The following is a 20,239-nucleotide window of genomic DNA, read 5'->3' as shown; positions in this document are numbered from 1 at the left end:
TTTGGGATTATTTTTGATGTCTTTTCAGTGAATTTCGAAGAAAAACGGTTGATGTTCAAATGTTGTCCGAATCGAAAAAAAAAAACAGTGTTAAATGCGTCAATTTGGCCAAATTAGGTGAAAACCTGCAACGTAGGAAGAAAGTGAACATTAGTAAAATTTGAGATGCGGAAAATGCACTATGCTACATTTAACAGTTACACTAACAAATGTTGATATCTATTTTAAATAATCTGTGTGTTAATGATCATCATATAAAAATGGCAGACAAGCTGGCAAGGCCAGCCATACACTCACACACACGCACACAAGTTGCGTCTGAATGCATACAAGTGCGATTGGAAAAAAATAAAAGAAAACAATGGCCGCTTCGTAAAAGTTCAACGTTGAACCCATTTGACCGCCCCCTACTCCTAGCGCCATTTGCAACTAGCGTGCGAATGAGTGAGAGTGAGTGCCGTTGAAGAGCGCAACAGCTGTTACAGCAATCAGCGATCACAGTTAGGCAGGCAGGCCGGAGAGGAGAGGCCGGCCGGCCGGCAAGCAAGCAACACGTTGCGACATGTTGCTAACCAAGCAGCGAGCAGAGCGACCTGCAAAGCTTTTTGGCATTGCTTTAATCATCTGGCGCTGGCAGCGACGCCAATGAGTGGGCGCACGCTTCCGTCGACGCGTGAGCGGGTGCCGCATTCGCATTAGAAGAGATTTAAGCAGTGCGTGAACAGAGAAAGAGAGAAACAGAAAGAGAGAGAGAGCTTTGCTGCTGCTGCCGTCGTTTTCGTCATGTTGACTTTGATCTTGGGCCGTGTATTTGTGTGCGTGCGTTGGTGTTGCTTTTTTGGCAATTGTTTTTGTTGTTGGCATTTTTTGTTTGTGTGGTGAATAAGTAGGCGCAAAGCAAAATCACGAAAGAAGAAGAAACCAAAAAAAAAAATACAATTTACTTCACAAAACGAATACCCAAATATAGTAAAAATACGTGTTCTAATTTGTTTGTTTGCTGTAAATTGCGATTAGACGCATACTGATTTATTTTTAACTGATTTTTGCTTACTTCGCTGATTGCAGTTGTTGTTTTTTTTTTTTTTGGTTCCCGCCAGCTGCTATGTTTGTTGTAATTTTTGCGCAGATGATGTCAGAGCTCGTTTAATAACTTTTGTGTTTGTTATTTCTGCGTTGACTTTGTATTTTGCATTTGTTTTTGACTTTGCAGCGAGCGTATGCTTTAATAAACATGCGGTTTCTTTTAGAGAAATTATGTAAAAAAAAAAACAACGTGTATTTAATTTGTTTTATTTGCTTCAGATTGTTTGTCACTTGTTCTTGCTTTTGCTTTTGGCAGGCACTGACTGAAAAACAGTAAAACAGCAACAAAAAAAAAATAGCGCAAAAATCTGAAAGAAGACAACACAAGTTGTAAAGTTGTGAGCTGTGTAAAAAAGGCACACAATACACAAAGTGCGGGGCGGCAAACACGCGCACGCACACACACACACACGCACAAAATATGCCACGAAAAATAGCAGCAGCAGCAACGACATCAAAAAAGCAAAAGCTGCTGCCCCGCCCTCTCCTATGCTGCCCAGCCCGTCCACTATCCCCGCTGTCCCCGCCAACACGACAACTATTAATTCAATGTTGTGCTTGTTGTTGTTGTTGCTGCTGCTGCTGCTAATTATTAAACGTAACAGCAAGTACAAGTTTAACGGTAATCATATTTCTTTTACAGCTCTGCTAAGGCCATAGTTTTTGGCAAATTGTAATAAGCATTGCTGTGCATTAGTATGCAAGCATTTGCATGTGTATGGGTATGTGTGTGTGTCTGTCTGTGTGTGTTATTGGCTTTGAATGATTTTGCTTCTCTATTTTATGTTCGGTTATGATTTTTTTTCGTTTGATTTGAACGTTTTGTGCGCGCTCTTTATTTTATTTCGTTTTATTTCATTTTTTCTTCTTTTGCTTGCTTACGTTTAGGAACGAACGAACGAACGAGTGTAGAAGAAACAACAGCAGATCAAGATCACTTTGCGGTTTCTCGAAAATTGAAAATAAAAACTATTTACGAACAAACACAACAGAGGAAAAAAAAACAATGAACGACGGCGGCGACGGACACGTTAATGCATATTTCAACTTTTATTTGCGTTTCTTTCTTTTTTTTATGCTTTGCCTTAATGCCGAAAATATTCTGCCAATAATGCTTTTTTGACGACCTTCTTTCTGCTGCGGCGTTCCAAATACAAATGACGGAAAGGAATTGGGCTTCCAAATACTAAAATGACCGACCGACGTGCATGCGGCATTCTGGCGGTAGCCGCAGCGGCGACGGCGACGGCGACTGCGACATCAGCAGCAGCAACAGCAGCAGAGCCCAGAGAGTGTGAGAGGGAAAGAGAGCGACAGAGAAAAAGAGCTCAACGCGCTAGCTAGCGCTGCCTAACAGAGCACAGAGTGCGTAACATTTATCACTTAACAGTTCCACTCAAGTATTTTTGGGCCGCCAACGCTCTGCCGCCTTAGCCGAAATTCCTATGCTTATTATACACACACACAAACAAACACATACATATTCACAAAGCGAGAGCAGAAGTCGTACTGGCAGCGGCAGCGGCAACGGCAGCGACAGCATCGACCGCGACCGCAGCCAAGCGAAAGACAGCACACACAAAAGCAATATGCGATGTTTTCGTGTTGCCCCTCACTGTGCTGGTGTGCGGTTGTGTGTGTGTGTGTGTTCGCCGCTTTTGCCGAAATTTAATGAGTGAGTGTGGAATGAGAGAATGAGCGCCGCCAATTCAGCAAACCGAGTGACTCAAAAACTCAACTCAAATTCTTGAACGCAAGACTGATAAAAAGCAAAAGTTCGAATTAAATAGTTAGAATAAAACAACATACATATGTATGTACATGTAAGTATGTGATGTATGTATAAATGCACATATGGAAAATTTCAAATTTCAAAAACCCATCATCAGCGACATTTTGTTAAGAAGATCGGCCCCAAAGTCGAGCGCAAAGTTCAAACTCAGACCGCGACTTAGAACTCTGACTCAGACTCAAGACTGTTGACGCTGAGTTGGATTCGGGACTCGGAGCCGAATTGTGACTCAAAAAACGGGGCGCGCAACCTGGAACTGGAACCGGGAGCTTTGGCCACGTTCACAGCCGTATTGGGAATAGAGTGTGACTCTGTTGTGTGTGTGTGTGTGTGTGTGTTTGTATGAGTAAGCAGATGCCAGGATAATGTTGCGCTGCGTCGCTGTCGACGTTGGCGTTGCCAAAAATTGAATGCGGCGGCGACGACGACGACGACGACGATGGCGGCGCTTAAGCGCTTAAAGGAAGAAGGAAGCAGAAAAGGAAGTGAACTGCGAACACTCTGCTCCGGGCTGTTAGCACCGAAGGCAAATTGAAGCTCAAATATATGTATGTATGTACGTATGTACAAGATATATGTACATATGTATGTACATATGTATGTGTCGGCGATGTGCAAACAGCAAATGAGATAAAATGAAGTATGCCCCTGGACGAGTGTACTCGAAGGCGAGATATCCCCAAAAATACGTTGCATACGCGAGTGTTAATTCAAATCGAAGGATAACGAATGGAAAGCTATTAGATGGGAAATCTACAGGCTCAAAGGCCAAGTTGCAGCAAATGAAGTATACGCGCTGATACACACTGCTTGAGATGGCAACAGGGTATCCATCGACAAATCCATGTGAGTCCTGAAGACAGCTCAGCAGCAGCAGCAGCAGCAGCAGCAGTCGCAACCTCAAGAGATTATCTACGCACACACACACACACACACACGCACGCACGCACATTTATATTAATTGATGAGTTATTGAATTGTTTGTCCTAGCTGCAGGCATTGCAGTAAAAATAACAACAACAACCAATATTGACAAGTTAAGCAACTAAAACTGTATTTAATTAAGCTCAAGCTAGCTGCAAAGAGATCCTTCGAGCATTTCAAAAACTCACAGCAGCAAAAGTTTTGTTCCAATTAGCCACAGCTTTTAGTTAACTGAATATTGTTTGGCAAGGTATAGAAATATATGTAGCTACAATTAAGTTTTAACTAAACTATCTTACTAGTAAATAAATATGTAATTGTTTTGTATTATTTGTTGAAAAAAGCAGCAGACGAAAATAAAGTTAATAGAGCTTTAAGGCTTAGAGCAGATGTTCGCAATGCTTGAGGAATAACACGAATTCGATAGATAAAGTTTTTCTAGCTAACTAAATCGAAATCTAAGCAACTAAATCTAAATGCATTCACGCACAGAAAAGGCAGCTCCCAAACTGAGTATTTCATAAACTAACCCGTCTGGGCTTAAATTTGTTGAAAGCAAGACTCATGCGAGTCATACGAGAGTGAAAGCAAGGACAAAAGTCCTTAGAGATGCAAATTGACGCTCTTCTTAAGTAGTTGATGTATCTACATAAGATTGGGATGTTGTTATAATCATTACCCCTTTACTTGGACTATCTATGTACATACATACATATATAAGACAAGCAGCTGGCATATTCCTATTATCTATCTATCTCTTCCCTGTGAAATATTAGATATATAAAAAACCATACGAAGCCATAAGAAAACCAACTCACAAACAACTCAAAAATCAATTTCAAATGATTTGCCTAAGAAAATGCATTAAATTTCAAGAGCAGTTGTTTTATTCCCTATAAATGAAATCGCGCTGCGAAATAGTTTTGTTGAACAATACGAAATAGTTCAGATAGTTTGAAATATTAGAAACCAATTCAGATTTCAGTTTATTTGTATCTATTAGAATGCAACTAGTTTTCTTCTTATGGAATACTAGAATATGAATTGCGTATTTAGATTCATAAAAATTTAAAGTTGAATTAACTAAATTATTACTCTTAAGTATAAATATAAATAGAATATAGATTGATTTTCTTAGAATAATAAGCATTAAATTTTTGTATTTAACAGAAACTATTTAAATCAAGATATATGCATATTAATATTGATCAAATTAGGTGGAAAGAAGTCCAATTTTCTTGGCAAATAAAGTATTTGCTTAAAGTATTTTGTACATTTACAAGAAGAAAACTAGTTGCTTGGCTGGAAAATACGTATGAAAAGCACACAACTCTGGGCTACACAATTTGTGCTAAAGTCGATATATATATGTATATGTATATATGTACATAGTCGGGCTATATACGCACATACATCTGTATCTTTGACCATTTGTGTGCAATTGTGCTGAAAATCAAATAACATCAACTTTTACCGCAGCCATATGTCATACACTCATAACACACACACGCACACACACACGCGTGAACAACTTCAAGGACAGACGCTAGCAAAATGCAGGACACTTGTTGCACATGCAACTGCCCCGCTGCCCCGTTGCCCCCGTTACCGCGCTGCCTTTCCGCTCGCCTCTCACTTTCTGTCGGTCTGTCGGTCTGTCTGTCTGTCTGTTTGTCTGAGTCGCGGCCAGGTGCAGGCCAAGAGATGTGGCAGGGGCCAAGTGACAGCGACGCACGCGTCGCAATCAAAACAAAATCAGCGAGCAACAGGAGCAGGAGTAGCAGCAGGGTCCAGGGGCTGCCAAGTTGTTGTTGTTGTTGTTGTTGCCGCAATTGCAATTGCAGTTGTTGAAGGTGACATTAATTGACGTTTAATGGGCAAAAAAGCAAAAGACGAGGGATGGCCGCAGCAAATGCAAGCCACAGAGACAAGCACAGAGTGACCGCGAGATAGTAGAGACAGACAGAGAGAGAGCGAGAGAGAGAGAGAGCGAGAGAGAGAGAGAGTGAGAGGGAGAGAGAGTGCGAGCGAGAGCGCATGAGTTTTATTGCAGCAGGCGACAAGCCAATTAAAGCTGAAAGCTTTTCATGCCTTTTTATTTGCCAATAATTCAAAGACACAAAAAGTGCATCCTCTGCCATACAAAAGCCTTGCGCCCAGGGGTTAAAGGTTGCCACAAGCAACCAAAAGGGGGTTGCACATTGCCACATTGCCACATTGCCACATTGGGCTGTGCGCCTGCAGCTTTTGTTGTTCGCATACAAATCCCTGCACACGCTGCAGCGCATCGTTTGAGGGGTTAACTTATAGACCAGAGGAGGGGAGGGGGGGGGGTAGAGAGAGAGGGGCGAGAGCTGCTTGCCCGCTGGGGTAGTGGGCGTGCAATTTGCATGCAGCCAGCAGCCAGCAGTCGGCAGCGAATGACAGACGAATGCAAAGAGCGCGACTCGTGCTGCCTGATTTTCGCAGCTGCTGCGCGTTGCAGCGGCAGCGGCAGCGACAGCGGCTGCACTGGCTGCCAGCGAAGGGTTCGTGTGTCCTCTACAAAATATATGCATAAATGTGTGTGCGTGTGTGCGAGTGTGTGTGTGTGTGTGTGCGTGCTTGCACAACAAGTGCAACACAAAAATGGCGCGCGCAGCAACTGCAGCAGCAACCCTGCAAAGTATGCAATGAAAAGCAAATGCCGATTGTGTTGGTGTGGGTGTATGCGTGTGCATGTGTGTGTGTGTGTTTGTGGGAGAGAGCGAGAGAGCCAGCAATAGGCCTGACAAGGCAGCCTGCGAATGGCAGCGGGCATATTTATGTGTGCAAGTGCGTGCTGTGTGTGTGTATGTGTGTGTGCGTGTGCTTTGACAACTGCAATTCGCATTGCAATGCTCACCAACCCACACACACACACACACATGTCCGTATGTCAGGCCTAGCAAAATGGAGGCGGGCAAGCAGAGCTTCGAGGCAGTAGATCAGCGTCGCAATTAAATGAAAGCGAATGGCAGCTCGCATAGCTATGTGTGTGTGCGTGTGTGTATGTGTGCGGTTGAATGCAAAATGTAATGCAATTACTCAAGCACACACACACACGCACACGCACGCACACAACATAGTTTATGCGGCCAAGCAGAGCTTTTGCAATGGATCAGCTGCAAGGCAGAGCGAGAGGCAAGTGCTGGGAGGCAAAAGTTGTGCGTGTAGAAATGCAACAGATAGACTTGAATATGTATATGTATAGGCATATATGTATATCCGATGCAGCAAAATGGCGGCCGCGGCGTGGGCAAGAGCTTTAAAGCAACAGATCAGCACAAATTAACGCGTGAGCGAGAGAGAAAGAGAAAGCAGGAGACAGTAACAACAACAACAACAAACACAGGCTGTCCGCAGCAGCAGAGACAACGGCTAAAAACTTAATGAAAAAAAAAAAATACTGCAAAACCAGCCAAAAAATTAATGAAAGAAAAAAAAGGAAGAGAAATAAAAAACAACTTTTAAAACGAGTGTCCCGCCGAACAATGGGAACGCAACAAACGTTGTGTCTATTGTGCGTGCCGTGTGAACAGAAGCAGAGCTCAGCAACGGGATGAGGGGACACGAGCAGGGATCAGGGATCAGAGACCAGGACGAGTTGCCAGTTGCTAAGCCAAGGTAAATACTGAATAAAACAGGACATTTAACAATTATGCACGAAATGGCATCAAGAAAGCAAACAGCAAATGGCACAGGCAAGCACACACACACACACACACACACACACGCGCCGACAAGTAATTCAATAAGCTGAAACGGGCCAGGTATGGGTAGGGGGGGGGGCGGGGGGAGAGAGGCAGCTCTGTGGAGTGAGGCAAGGGGGGCAGCCATAGCTGATAGAACTAGTATGCGAATAAAGACTATATAACTATGCAGCACATATGCACAAGTGAGTGGGACAGAGAGAGAGAAGAGAGAGAGAGAGAGAGGAGCGAGAGCTTATGATGCCTGGCTCAAGGACAACCGCATGACATAAAGCGCGCGCGCGCGCTCTCGCCGTCGGTACAGTTATGCAGCTAGCTGAAAGCTTGCTCGCGCTGATCCTATTAGTGCTGCTCACAGAAAGGGAGGGGGGGGGGGGGGGGCGACAGCGTATTGCATAATCCGTTTAGCCAACAGCCACTGACCGCTGTCCGAAGAGATCTGGCCACACTGGCTGCCGCGATTTCCGCGTCTGTGGAATGCGCGTCCCCTAAGAAATTTGATTCTAATTTTATGCTGTGCTCGCAGCAGACTCTCTCGCTCTCTTTCCCTCTCTCTCTCTCTCTCTCTCTGTCTCTCCTCCCACTGCCAGTTACAATCGCTCTCTCTCTCTCTCTGTGATTTTGCGGCTGTTGAACTTTCGAATTGATTTGAAAGCATTTTGCGCGTCTCCATGAAGAAGAAGCTAACTTTGCCGTGCCTCACTTGAGAATGCATTAAATTTAGCCCATGCCACAGACACATCTATGTGGATTAGACAAGCGATCTACGCGCTTGAGGGGGGCAGAGAGAGCAAAAGTGGAGAGAGAGAGAGTGGAGAGAGTGGAGAGAGAGAGAGGGGGGGGGGGGGGGGGGGGCAAACACCAGACAGCTTCAGATTCATTCATGGCACGCGCCATCGCCCCACTCGCCATTTAAAATAGACACACACAATTCCCGAATGCATCGCCCCAAACTGACTTAAAAATAGGCAATCGAACTGCAACAGCAAATGTGCAACTGCAACAGCAAATGCAAAGTTGCAGTTGTTGCCACAGATATTACATAAATTCAATCTCATAAATAGCTCTGGAATAGTCCAATTAAATCTATCCGCGCTCTCTAACTCGAGCTGGTCAAGACGTTTTCCAAAATCCGTTTCAAGAATTATAAGAAACTAAATTTTCCCATTATCTGAAGCGGATATACGCAAACATCCAATTCTAGACTATACTAAAAACAAAAAAACTAATAAATATATCTTGTTCGAGTTGTTTAGAGTTGGAATATTATATCGTTTTAATGTGCACGGATAAGGTTTATTTAAAAACAAAAATGTATCTCTAACAGATATGAGATTCTTAAATTTGGCAGTTTCATTTAATTATGGAGAAATGAAAAAGACAATCCTAAGAAAAGGAACAATATAAATTATAGGAATACATAGGAGTGATTTTTTCTATAATCTGACCTAATAATTGCTATTAATTAAATCAATAATAGTTCGATTTTCTATATGCCATATAAGAGTCTCATACAGACACAATTCTATAAGCGTTAGATATTCTTCCTCTTATAGACTTTAAGGCATATCCTAAGTGCCGCTTGATTTTGCCTAGAATCTCACTTTGATTGTATAGAATAGAATATACGGCATATAAGAGTCTGACACAAACAAAAATTAGACATAATTCGGCATAGTCTTGTGGACTATAAGAAGGTGGATCCTGATGTTTTCTATAATCTTACTTTGATAATTGGTTTAAATTAAATCTAAAAGAGTTAGACATCCTATATGCTATATAAGAGCCCCACACAGACATGAGTCGGGATATTCAAAGGTTGCGGCTTCTTTTCCTAGAAACTTACTTTAAAAACTGCTATAAATCAAATCCATAAGAGTTAGATATTTTATATGCCATACAGAGTTTAAGGCATAACCTAAGTGCCGCTTGATGTTGGCTAAAATCCTGCTTTTCTAGTTGATATAAATAGAATCTTTAAGAGTTAGTTATTATCTATGTCATAAAAGAGTCTCAGACAAACAAACATTAGACCTAAGTCGGGATAGTCTTGTGGACTAGAAGAAAGTATATCCAGATTTTTCCATGATAACTCTGATAATTGCCGAAATCTTACTCTAATTATTAAATATATATATATATATATAAGAGTTTGCGTGAGACGGGATAAAATTATAGACATATCGATTTAATATGATAAAGATGTAAATATAAAATATATATACACATTAGACATAAGTCGGGCTAGTCTTGCAGACATTTCGATTCAATCTGATCTTTAAATATTTTCCAACACCTTAACTATAATCTATATAATTTTTCCACTAATGTTCGTGTTGGGATTTGATTGAAGTGCAACTGACATATGATTGATTGTGCCAAGATATACTCTATCTTTAGTCAGTTCCAAATGCCATATGAGAGTCTCACACAGACACAAATTAAATAGTATATTAATATATCTAATATATATATATATATAAATTTCGCACATAAGCTCAATATGTGTGCTGTTGGGATTTGATCGAAGTGCAACTGCGTTATTGATTGATTGTCATATACATAGATGGAGTACATCCTTAGCCAGGACCCAGGCAGTGTTATTTTTAGATATGCGACAATAACAGATACTTACAGATTCCTGCTAGCTTTGATAGATGGATAACTGTTACGGTTTGGGCCTGGCTATTGGTAATTGTTTTCTTTTTTCTTGTTGTTGTTGCACAGCGTTTTCAGTGGCCAGACAGAGTGTAAGACAAGTCAACAGTTGCGCAATATATTCAGTTTGCAGTGTTGTGATAACGATGCGCCGTCAGGTGTGTCGGTGCTTATCTGGGATGAAACGAAGAGCAGCCTGTTCAAGTATGGCAGAAGAAGGTTCCTCTTGAGTCAAAATATCGATCACTGTAGCTGCTGCTGCTGGGCTGCTGCTGGGCTGCTCGGCTGCTCGACTGCTCGACTGCTCGGCTGCTCGTTGTAGCTTTTTGTGACTGTTAACTCAATTGTTTCTGGATGGTTTTGTTTGGTAGGTCGTAACTCTTCTGATTTAGCTGGTGGGGCCCACTTGCGATTTTGTTGTTGATGATGGCTGGTTCAGTAGATATGTGAAAAATGCGAGCGTCGTCTAATGGACTTGATCGAAAATTGTCTGTGGCTATCTGCATATATAAACATATATATATAGATATGTGTATGTATACATATATATATTGTCTATATGGACGAATTTTAATTAAGAGCCGAAAATTTGTGGGGAAAACGACAAATGATGATAGAATTGCTCGGTTTGGATTTTATGATGTGTTTAAATACTTTTTGGATTTTTATTTTGGATAATTTTTGTTGTTGAGGGAGAAAAATTGAAACTGACGAGTGAAATGAGTTGATGAATTGTTCCAGAGCGTTATGAAAACTGAAATTAACAGCACTGCAAATGCTGTCTAAGTTTCTCCTAAACAACTATCGAATACCCAATTACAGCGCCCAGCCAGTGTTGGAAAACGAATGAGCGCGCGCTCACAATCTTTAATTCGATTGATTTTCGGGCCCCCCCCCCCTCGAAAAAAACAACAACAACAACAACAAAAACACACACAATTAGGGAATTCTCTTCCGTTTTTTTTTTTTTGGGAGGCTTATTGATTTTTGCGTAGGTGACAAAGACGACGACGACGACGGCGACGGACCGCTCAGTACAACAGAATCAGAAACGTTATGAACAGGGGCAGGGGCAGGGGCAGAGGTAAGGGTAAGGGTAAGGGTAAGGGAATGGGTATGGGTACGACAATGGGAATGGGAAAGAGAGCGATGCTCTATGGGCATACGGTAGGCTGGCTGTGCGAGCAGGACAGCAGCAGATGCGTGCGAGTGCGTAAGACGCCGACGGCGACGGCAACAGCGACGTCGACGTCGACGTCGACGCTGACGGAAAACTGGAAAATGCTTGCTTACAATTACAAAATATCAATTGTTTAATTTTGGTTTTGCTTTGGGTTTCCGTAGCTTGTTATCGGTATCGGTATCGATATTGGTATTGGTATTGGTATTGGTATTGCTGATATTGATATTCGTATATCGGTATCGGTATCGGTATCGGGCCGTACTTTTTCCACTGGACTTGCCGTTCTTTCACTGTTTCACTCAACCACCAGACAAAAAAACACAACAACGTTGGCGACGACAGCGGCGATGGACAACGCTAGTGTCCAGAAACGATATCGGGTCTAATTTCTTATTATATATATATATATATATATTTATATATATACATATATGTGTGTATTTTTTTTTTTTAATTTTAATCTTTTTGCTTTTGGCTTGGTTTCAGTTTCGGTTTCGGATTCGAGAGCTGAGAGTCGAACGAACGAACGAACGCGCGGCACGGCGACGAGTAAACTGGCAACGACGCTCAAATGTTGCAATGAAAATTTCTGTGGAAAATTCACGCAGCAGCAGCAGCGGCAGCAGCACGCGCAGCAGCGGCAGTGGCAGCGATAGCAGCCGAGCAGCTGCCGCTGGCAGAGCGCTTGCCGACGCATTTTTCCTATCCACAAACAGTGAAAGTTGTGCGTGAGTTGCTCTTCTTCTTCTTGTTGCTGTTGCTGTTGTTGTTGTTGCTGTTGTTGTTATTGCGGCGGAGTCAAATCAAAATGGCTGGCACGTGTATATGTAACTGTGCGTGTGCACGTGTGTGTGTGTATGTGTGTGTGCGAGCGGCGTCTATCCGCTCGTTTATCCGCCCGTCCGCTTACAGCGAGCATTTTCAAAGTCGGAGTCGCAGTCCGAGTCGCTGAGCAGCCGTCGCTCTCGCTTGTTGTTGTTGTTGTTGTTGTTATTGTTGTTGTTGTTTTGGTTGTTGTTGTTGTTGTGATTGTGTTTTTTTGTTGCACGCGGCCTATCCCACAGTGCCTACAAGCAGTCGGCAGACAAGTGATTGCAACGCGCCCTCAACTAAAAAGAAAATCGAATAGAAAATAATATAAGAAAACCAATTGGCAGATAAATTCATCATTGAAATGCTCTCATATGTTTTTAACTATATGTGGATATATGGAAAGAGCTCATTCGATAATTTTCAAATAATAAAGTAATTTTTTAATTACAATAATATTATAGTGATTGGAAAAAACATTCAAATGCTTTCATATGTTTTCAGCTATATAGGAATATATAAAAGAATTGAATAAATTTATTTTTAAATTACAATAATATTTCAATAAAAAAATGCAGTACAGTGATTAGAAGATTCGCTAAACAATCAAATACTATTTAATGTACTGTAACTATATTATATATACATTAAAATAATATATTTTCGGGATATACTTTTGTAATATTAAACATATATTTCAATTATAATACTATTAATAAAAACTTAAATATTGTATGAATATATTTATGTTGTCAATCAATATATATTGTTGCTGGAAAATTCAAATTTCGAAAAATTGGGATTCTAATTTATGTTAATTTTTTTTTTTAGAGTTTGGTTCTATTATTTGCTTATTTTTAGCATTTTATTACAGAAAGAAGTCCGGAAAGTGGCTTGAAATTTTAAATAAAATTTAATGTACTCAATTACACTAGATTATATATATTTTTTATTATTTATACTCTATTTTATATATATATATATTTTATTTTATGTTTTTTGTTCATCCTCCACATCAAAGAGCGTGGACGTGTAGAATAATTTCCCTGAAGACGGTTGTCAAGGCGCCAACAAAATAGATTGGAGGAGAAATATATATTAACAGAAAATTGTTTTCAGTTTTGATTTTAATAAATTAAGCCTCGGACTTTGTGCCAGCTAATTAAATATTATTATTTAATTGTATTTATTTTATTTTGCCCCATAATTTACATTTATATAGTAAATATGTATATTTTTTTAATTCAATCGATTTGCAGGAATTTTGTCTTAAGACAAAGCCCATAGACGACATTTTTCAATTTTGCAAATTGTCATCATTTCTGGCAACTAATGACTTTAATTTAATCCGAATAAAAATGCAATTAAACAAAAATTTATTTATGAAGCTTATCTTTCAATGCATTGGAAATATTTTGTTGTGAGTTCAACTTGGAAAATCGTAAAAAAAGCAGTTTACCAATCAAAGGCTAGATTTTTGCCGTAGATATAAAGAACTCGTTTTAAAGTAGTTCGAATAGACTTCTTAAAAGAAGCGAAGATCGGCCTAAAGTATGATTAAGTATGATTTGAAGCTGAATCTGAAGCCAACGTTAAAGATAGTTGCCATGAGCTGGACATCGAATGACTTTACAAGATGTCACATACTTTTAGCTCAAGCTATTTCAGCTGTATTGACCTGTGCTCCTCCATTGAAAGCAAAAAAGAATAAGAAGAAGAAGAAGAAGAAGAAGAAGAGGAAGGAGAGTAAAATAAAATAAAAACAAAAAAATAACAAGAAATAAAAACACCGCCGCCAACGTTCCAAACGGATAACCGAATATTTTCCAAGTGAGTGGTTTGGTCTCTGCTGGCAGCGACGCCGGCAGCGACGCATTGACATTGACGTCGCTGTCGAGATTTCCGAGAGCGAGCGACAGCGGGTGCAGGAGCTCTCAGCCAGGGTGAGAGCGTGAAAAGCGAATTTTCATTTCATGTTTGTCGTGTGAAAAAACCAAAAAAAAAAAAAGAAAAAGTAAAGCCAAGAAAATAATGAAAAGCAACGCAGGAAAAATGAAAACGCAAGGAAAACTCACATTTACTACAAGGGTGGCAAAGCCAAATGTCAACGTCGACGCCAGCGGCGGCAGCGGCAGCGGCAGAGGCAGCGGCAGCGTCCGTGTGGCTCTCTGACGCTGCGACGAGTCTTTAGCGGTTGTGGAAAATACGGAAAATTCGTTTGCCTGTCTATGTACGCGCTTGAGAGCGTGTGTGAGAGATACATATCTATATATATATATGTGTGTGTGTGTGTGTGTGTGTGTGCGAGTGCCTGCGCCCGACAGTCACGCTGACTGTTGAGTTTAGGTTGCCTTTGGCCGCGAATCCGCTATGATTTTATGTGAAAACTCATCAAAGCACTCAAAGGAGCTTACGGCCTTGGCTGCTCTGAAAAGGCAGCGAGCCTTTGAGTGGATTTACCTGTGTTAGCGCCAGCTGCCAGCTGCCAGCCAAAGCTTTTGCGGAGCCCATCTAACTATTTCTGTACTCTGAAGCAGCTCTCGAGCATATGCTAGTTTTTAATGCCCATTAATGATCGTCCCATTAGCGGAATGCACGCCAAATTGGTCCTCGAGTTAACAAGTTAACAAATTAGTTGTCGCGAAGTGCAACTGCAAGTTGAAGTGTCCGCTTAGCGCTTACCGAAATGCTACTAATTTCAAGTAGACGTAGAAACTTAGACAAGTGCCCATGAATTGTTTTAGGCAAGCACAAAACAATGCATATTCCTAATTAATCTTGCTTTAATATATCATTGTATATAGTTGTCTTTAATAAATTAGCCAGGTATTCCAGTGATTAAGGCCATCAAAGAAGAAGGATCCCGGTTCGAAGTAGGGTTTGAATTTGTCTAAAATATGCATAGTCTGCTTTTTCCAGTCCCGGTTCTAATTTATTCAAAATATATACTGCTTAAGTAATCCAGTCAGAAGAAGAACCCCGGTTCGAATCCTGATTTGAATTTACTTAAAATATGAACTATCTAAATGATCCATTTCGGCTATCGAAAAAGAAGGAACTCGGTTCGAATCAGGGTTTGAATTTTTTGAATTGAACTTTCTGTGTTTTCCAGTCAAGAACTTGAAGGATACCGGCTCAAATTCACTCAAACAATAAACAGCTTAACTGACCCAGTCATTCAAGCAATCGAAGAAAGATCCCGGATTAAATCGTTGAAGTTTTCCAGTCAAGAGTTATGAGTGTATCAGTCGTTTAGGCAATCGAAGAAGAGGGATTCCGGTTTGAGTCCCGGGTTGAATTAATTTAATAGACGAATTTTCTAAGTATTCTTGTTAAGAACATGAAGGATCCCGGTTCGAATCAGGGTTTGAATTTTTGAAAAATGTGTATTCTCTGTGTTTTCCAGTCAAGATCATGAAGGATACCGGTTCGAATTCACTCAAAAAATAAACCGCTTAAGTCATCCAGTCATTTAAGCATTCGAAGAAAGATCCCGGTCGAATCCTGGTTTAAATGAACGTCTTAATGTTACACTCATTGAGCTTCCAATTCCGGTTTGAATTTAGTTAAAAGATGAATTGTGTAAGATTTCTATTCAAGAACAAAAACGATCCTTCAATTCCTTCAATTCACTCACAAAATAAACAGTCTCAGTGTTCCAGTTATTTAGGCAATTGAACAAAAAGGATCCCAGTTCGAATCCTGGGATTCGATTTTACTCAAAAGAGTAGCTGTCAAAGTGTTTCAGTCATTTGGGGATCTGATCAAGAAGGATCTCGGTTCGAATCCAAATTTGAATTTTTTTCAAAAGGTTAGATGAATTAATTATAGTTGAAATATTCGTAAATTCTCCGATTTTAGTAACTACGTTTTTTAGGAGCTTTGTCAGTAAAAAAAACCATCTGGCGAGCATCTGTAGAACGGAACTGAATCAGGCTCAGTATAATGTAAAATGCAGGGCATTTCTTTAAACTCGGATTAGTTAAGATCTTTCTTTAATATGGTAGACAGCTCTATCTATAGTCCATCATCTCGTCTCATCTCATCTAATATAGAAAGTTGAGGAACAAGTATTTTGTTTCAGGAATTTACAACCATTATAAGGGGTTTCTTATACATATGTATATCTTTCAATATATCATGTACTGTACACATTCCCTATATCATGTTCCTATGGTATAAAGACAAGTCTCGAAAATTAGTCTTGAAAATGAGGCTATTGCGAAAGTATATGTATCTTCCCAAGATAGCTAGAAAAAGTTTGGAATCGGCAGAATCGATAATATCAACGATATAAGAGCTGAAGGCTTAAAAATAGGTAATACAAATCTCATAATTAAAGTGCGTATGCTGAAAATCATCACAATTATGATAAAAATAATAACACTAATTATTATAATCAATTATAACAGTCATAATAATAATTAAATTATAATAATAATAATAATGAAAATAATATATAATAGCAATAATGAAAATGATAATGTTAATGATGATAAAAATGATAATAGTAATAATGAAAATGATTATAATAATAATAAAAATAATATCAATAATAATAATAATATAAATAATGATAATGATGATAATAATAATAATAGCAACTTATAATAATAAAAATGATGATGATGATAATAATAATAATAATAATAATAATAATAATAATAATAATAATAATAATAATAATAATAATAATAAAAATAATTATAATAATAATATTAATAATATAAATAATAAAAATAATGATGATTTCAACATAATTTCAACATAAATGTCATCATCATAATAATGATAATTATTATTCGTATAATTTTATTACATTTTTCATTATATTTTCATCTGCTACTTATGTATGTTTTATATCACAATTCTATGAGATCTATTATTTCACCCACTGGACACATATTCCATGATATTTCTGTTATGCCTGGACTCTAATGCGTTCAAGCTGGTGCCAGAGACTTGGACTGTGACCTTGCAACGTTTCGGTTGCTTCTTTCACATTTTCATTTACAACGCCCTGCTAAATCGGATGCGCACCCCAAAAACGTGGCACTAGATGTGCTGTTGTTTGTTACCACACACACACACACACACACACACGCACACAAATTTGTAGACATTCCCTTTCCAGTTTGTTCGCTTTGAACACGTCCCATTTTCGAATTTTCGACCGCGTCTTGCGTAGTTTTTCAACCCCCCAGGAACGGGTAGAAAACTGATGCGTATGCCTGGAATGTTACAGCCGGCGCTACCCTGGTCCGGACCTGGGCCCGTGCCCGTGCCCGTGCCTGTGCATGTGCCTGTGCCCTACCCCAGGGCAGCAGGCAGGGAAGCAACTGAACAACAACCACCCACCCCCGAGTGTAGTGCATACATAGTGCGTAGTTGGATTCGAATTTGGGAACGCATCGCGATTATGGAGAGCATCCTGGGCCTAGTCAGGGCTACAGTCACTCAGCTGAAAGGGGTGCAGCCCCCTCTCCCCCCTCTCCACGTCTCTATCTCTCTCTCTAGTCTAGTCGGTCTAGCCCACCACCACGAGCCGGAAAGAAAAAACTAGTCGAGTATCCCGTTACGCGCTGCCTGCCGCCTCTGTCGCACTCACTGGCCTTGGCCAGGATCGGAACGGCTGCAGATGATAAACGTGCTGCCGGCTTTTCGTGGACGGCGTCCCGTATTTGGCTACCGCCCACCCCTCCCCGTGCACCGCGGCACGGCTGTGCGTCGTCTGCGGCATTGTTGTGCGAGCCTTTGATTTTTGTTCTCTTCTCTTCTCTTCTCTTCTCTTTCTTTTTTATTATTATTATTTCATTAGATTGCAACCCTCATGATGTGACGACTACTGTGCGTGTCCTTTGTCCCGTGCCGTCGCCCTAGGAAGTGCGTAAAAAAATGTTTGCCAACATTCACCATTAGCCCATAACTTGCTTTCATCTCAACTTGCGTCGTGCTCCCTGGACACCTGGACACCAGCTGACGTCACAGCGAAAGACACTCAGATGCTGCCCAGCAGCCCCAGCCAAAGGACAGAGTCCACCAAAGCGATAACTATCAAAAAGTTATTATAATAACAAAAGACATATCGATATCGATCCGAGCTAAATCGATCTGCATGCTAATCTTTATCTATAGATCATTCGCATATTCATAATCAATATTCACAGACAGATCCAGTTCAGCGCCGTAGATCCTTAGAATATAGTATAAGCATCACATGATGATGGCAGGGAGATTGCTTGACTCATGAAAGATGATTAAAATTAAATAGTTTTGTGTAACTGTGAAAGCAACAAAATACATATATGATTAACTAAGAAAAAGTGAATTGATAAGTGATTATTAGCTCAGATTTCTAGAGACCGATCATAAAGTCTTTAATAATAATATTCCATATATCCACTCAATGCGATGAGGGCAAAGTGTCTGAAGATGAAGAACGGATCAGCATTCATCATCATCTGTCAGTTCAAAGGCGGTTTATGGATAACACGAACCGATCATATTTATGTTCAAATTTAGCCGTTAGTTTAGAACCATAAATCTTTAGAGAAGACCTTTGCAATTAGATTTATGTTGTCACTGCCAGGCGATCAGTTAATTAGGATGACACACTAATTATAGATGACACTCTTAGAGATACGATCTCAAACATAGAGGAAACGTAGATCAAACATGGATCAAATATGACAAAAACAAATCAAACATAGATCAAACTTGCATCAAACGTAGATCAAATTTGGATCAAACATGGCTCACACATAGATCAATCATAGATCAAACATATATCAAACATGGATCAAACATGGATTCAACGTGGATCAAATATGGACCAAGCATGACTCTGACATGGATCAAGCATGTAGATCAATAAGTTGTAAGCAGACAAAGTTTTTATTGAATTAAGTCAAGACATTTACCGATCACCAATAAATCCTATTATAACGAGGTTTTTGAAGATCGCAAAATTTATAAGCCTAACAATATGTTAGCAGAGAAATTTTCTGTCCATTGCGAAGCTATCAGACACGTGTATGTCATTAGCATCATTAAGATGATATTCTTAGGGTTCGCTTAATGATCCCGAGTAGGTATATATGTACATATAATGCACATATGGATCAAAGGGTGGATTGGAGTGAAAGTGTTTACTTCGCTGAGGCAAAGCATGATTAACGATCAGCAAAAAGACGATCGCTGTACAATTAGTTGCATTAGATCCTTCAGTTGCAACTTGAGTGCTATCGATCATTGGCTATATAAATGTATATATATATATATAAATATATATATGGGCCTGACCTCAATGTGCTTTTAATAAGTTCTGCTCAAGTTATGAATATTTAGTTAATGCTGTCGACTGACACGCGGCTGATTGGATGATGACAATCTCACGCAAACAGGATGCGGGACACCAGGACAGCAGGACAGCAGGACACCAGGAGAGCAGTCTGTTAGATTGTCGGGGAAAGGTGGAAAAAGAAAGCGTGTTGCATGCAATATGCGCAAATAAGTATATATTTCGGCAAGCCTGCCCCTGCCCCTGCCCCTGCCCCAGCCATGCTGCATTGCACTCAATTCAAATACAATAATGCCGCTGCGCTTGGTGTTAAATGGGGGCTAGAGGGGGAACAGGGGGCGCAGGCACGTAGCGGGGGCAAGTGCTCGCTTACTTATCAATGTCAGCATCGGGTATCTGCGACGTCAGCTGCACCTGCGCAACCACGCGGCGGCACACGACGCGCCACGCGAGTTTCGTTGCTGCCTTTTTGTTTGTCGGTGGGGTTGACCCTTTTAGCTGTTAACGGTTAACGGTAATGCGGCTCATTTTCAACTGGTATTTGTTTTCGGGTCTCTTTCACGAGCGGCAACAACAGCGGTTAGCTGCATGTGGCATGCAGCGGAATCAAGCTGATGCTCACAGCTCGCAGGAGTCAAAGGAAGACGGCGGCGGCTGCTGCTGCTGCTGCTGCTGCTCCTCGTTGCATGCAACTTGATACCTGCGCCAGTTTCTCATAATTATCATATCAACAAAAAGTTGCAGCCGAAAGGCGA

At 40.5% G+C, this 20,239-nt stretch overlaps 1 long non-coding RNA gene across 2 annotated transcripts; it reads right to left on the bottom strand.

Moving 5' to 3' along the window:
• Positions 1-98: 98 nt before the first annotated feature.
• Positions 99-11,071, bottom strand: LOC135427314 (uncharacterized). Of its 2 annotated transcripts, XR_010436034.1 has the most exons (3): positions 1,969-2,250; positions 1,055-1,243; positions 99-125 (listed from the first exon to the last, which is right to left on the bottom strand). It is a non-coding gene; the product is annotated as an uncharacterized LOC135427314 (long non-coding RNA). The 2 variants fall into 2 exon arrangements; XR_010436033.1 differs by lacking the exons at positions 1,055-1,243; positions 1,969-2,250 and adding an exon at positions 10,169-11,071.
• Between the last annotated feature and the right edge of the window lie 9,168 nt (positions 11,072-20,239).

This window comes from Drosophila montana, unplaced genomic scaffold (genome assembly GCF_035044405.1).
Source record: "Drosophila montana isolate Dmon_TW-CO22-7 unplaced genomic scaffold, ASM3504440v1 contig_2178_1, whole genome shotgun sequence".
Classification (NCBI taxonomy): domain Eukaryota; kingdom Metazoa; phylum Arthropoda; class Insecta; order Diptera; family Drosophilidae; genus Drosophila; species Drosophila montana.
This window is presented reverse-complemented; position numbering and strand designations above follow the sequence as displayed.